The sequence below is a fragment of the Rhipicephalus sanguineus genome, chromosome 1 (genome assembly GCF_013339695.2).
Source record: "Rhipicephalus sanguineus isolate Rsan-2018 chromosome 1, BIME_Rsan_1.4, whole genome shotgun sequence".
NCBI lineage: Eukaryota > Metazoa > Arthropoda > Arachnida > Ixodida > Ixodidae > Rhipicephalus > Rhipicephalus sanguineus.
In genome coordinates, this window is record NC_051176.1 from 86,687,469 (window position 1) to 86,690,883 (window position 3,415).

The window sequence follows — 3,415 nt, forward strand, 5'->3', positions numbered from 1 at the left end:
AGCACACAAATTAATGAAATTTGTCGTGAGTATTTTTCGTCAATCTCGCAAAGCGGACAGACGGTCACTTTTCTCGCAGACACGACGTCTACCAAATCGCCATGCCGAGTTCCAGAATTTCAAATCGGCAGGAAGAAATTTTGATTAACTTTATGGAGCGGCCTTCCCGCTTAGTGTTTGGGGCAGGGGAATTGGATTCTACGTTCACGGCTTTTGATAGGAATCGTTTGTGGGAGGAGCTTGCCAGGCTCCTGAATGATGAAGGCCCACCAATTCGGTCGGCAAGGGAATGGCGAATTTGGTGGACGAAATTCGTGCCCCGTTGTAGGCGCGACGCGGGCGACTACGCCAGCGAAATGAGGTGAGTAAGATGTGATTTCTAAAAACTGAGAGGTATTGTGTCTTGAAGCGCAGGAATTGAGTACATGTGCCTCTGGTCAAAAGTAAAGAGCGGCGACTCTGCTCGCGGGAAAATATCAAGGGGGGGGGGGTGTCTAATCGCTATGTCAGTGCATATGCGCGTATCGAAAGTACGGCTTATGAGATAGGGGCCACATGCTGAAATGTAATTATAATTGACATTCTAAGGCAGTGACAAAGGATACAGTTACATTGCATTATAAGCTTCGTAATATTGTTGCGGTGAAAAAAATGAGGAAGCAAAGATCGTGTTACGATAGAGGACAGAGTTTTGCAATGAACTTTTTATGTCACTCCTGTGTACACAGTGTGGCACATACTGAATAGTTCATGAAAATTTAGTATTTCAAAACATCCTGTTTAGCTAGCAGTATTTAGCGACAAAAATGCTTGAATATGCTCATAAACTTGAGTAAGTTTGCGAAAATAAAGTACGGCACTTATAGTGATTAATTCTCACACAACAGACGGTGCAGATTGTTCAGTTTATGACTAAATGAACAGTTGGATTTTAAAACAAAGGAAAACTTCACGTGATGATGTGAAGCAGTTTCCACAAAGCGAATAAAACTGAAATTATGAATACCAACTTAACAGTGCATTGTTCAATAACATGTAGGGCGACAGGTGGAGGAGTACTCGGTGGCCTCAAAGGTAGAGTCCTCGCTTTGGTGGGCCCAGCATGCGCCCAAGGCCTGGGGGACCCACCTTATTTTTCCGACTCCGACGTGAGTACCTGAATGTGATATTTTAAGCTCCGTAACATTACTCTCTGTGGAGAGAAAGAAGGAATACTGTGTGCCAAAGTAATGGAAATACAGTACACCAAAAGTTGGGAACAACATTTTATTTTCTAATTCACATTTACTCAACCAACCTTCAGTAGATCATTCAGTGATGGAAGGAAAGTACGGCTACATAATTGTAAACAAGTAATCATTTTTTTAAAAAGCAGGGAAGGCAGTGGTACATGCAAATGAATATTCAAACATAGTAAAACAGAACAATAATACAATAACAACAAATGCTTTGTGAACTCAGGGAAAATAAACAACGATGCTGATTTCAAATTTAAAGTGTCCTAAAGTGGCCCCAGTTGGTGTTTTACATTATCCAACATGTTCGAAATGGATGATCTTAAATGTCTAATTCGAAAGGTAACCGTTGTCTGTACTCCATTTGTTCTGTGACACAATCAAAACAATCAAATGGACTAAGTGGTCGGACCCTGTATTATTGATTGGCCCCAAATGGAACAAACTGGAAACTGACTGGAATGTAGCACTTCAAAGGGATAGTTTAACTGGACATGACAGTTCCAAATGGCCGTGACAAGTGTTGTACAATCATCCGTTTTGTCTCTTACTTTAATGCTGGATAGTCCAAAAGATTGCGCGATTCCAATTGGGTGAACCCATAGGTACAGAGTCGTCCACATTCAAGCTGAACACCTCATTAGTATTCAAAACCCCATTGAAGCTGTTGTTTAATACATAATTCGGAAAATCATTACTTTGTTTGTCGACACCATGATTAGACGTTCTATAACGGGCATTGCACTCGTGAAGTATAAGAAACGTTCTAGTTTTGCCGGTTTGAATACTAATGAGGTGTTCAGCTTAGATGTGGTCGACCGTGTACATTGCTCTTCCAACTGGAATGTTAGAACATCACTACAAATCCAGTTGCTATTAAGCATTCAAATTTGACAGTGTTACGAGACCAGTTGCTATTGTGCATTCCATTTGGGCATGGTTATGCGACTACTTAGTTGTAGGACAGTTCCAGCTGGGCCTTGTTAAATGCCATATTGGTATTACTTCCATTTCATACTTGTATGAAATGTCAGGTGATATTATGAGCGTTATATGTATTAGGTGCACTGTTGATCAAATGCCTCTTGGAAAGGTGTCATGGTGGAACGTAGAAATAGGAGGAAGGTGAGGGCCTTCAAAGTGGCTGGTTGTAATGAGAACTGAACCAGTTGGTTTCAATTGGACATCACAGAAACTATTAAAGCTAACAAACAAGAAAATATCTTTTAAAGGTAACACGTGCGCTATCATCAGTCTCGAAATAACTTCAATGTGGTGGGTGCAGAGCCGCACTGATTTCATGTTTGCATTTTTGAGTGGGCCATGAGAATTACCTATTTGTCTTGAAAAGCTGGCAAAGGTTACTGGGCCAAAATTTACCGGCATGGCCAGCGAGACTATGTCTGCTGAACTGAATTTGCGAGGTATCAGTGATGCAATTTTTTGTGCTTCATTTGTGTGCAGGCAATATTATGTAATGTTCAGCTCATGCAATACAACTACACGGTTTACTAAGTCTTGATAGCAATATATTTCAAAGCTTGTTGGTGTGTCTCCAATGAAATGAACAGCTCACCCCCTTCAGGGCCACAATTATCCCCAATGGCATAGATGTGCCTGAGCACCTCACGTAACTGGACAAACCATTTGGATTTTGTTTGTGCTACCAGTTGGTTAGGTTGCTGCCCACTGAACACAACTCGGAAATCAAATTTGTGCTGTACGGTTTTCTCAATGGATGAACTGCAGCCAGCGACTAGTCTAGTAGGTCAATCCATTTGGAATTCACATGTGTTACCAATTTGTTATGTTGGTCAAGCCCCTTCAAAATAATTGGCATGACCAAGTCGGCCGAGTGGATTTATAGAATAGGTGTTTTAAAACACAATTTGAAATTTCACGTTCATTGTAATTGTGTCCAAATGAAATTTTCCAACTGCTTTGGGCAACTTCTTTGCTACTGGTAACAGCAACAGTCGTGAAAAATATGAGAATGCATAGGAAGAAAGAAGTAAAGAATACACACGGGAGTACATCGGCAAGTAGAAACGTGACATTAGCAACATAAAGTAGAACATGAACGCATTGCAAAGATGATCAACAAAAGTCTTTGATTAGCATGTGCAAAAATGCAGCAAAGAAAGAATACACTAAGTTTTACACAGACGAAACCGTGAAAT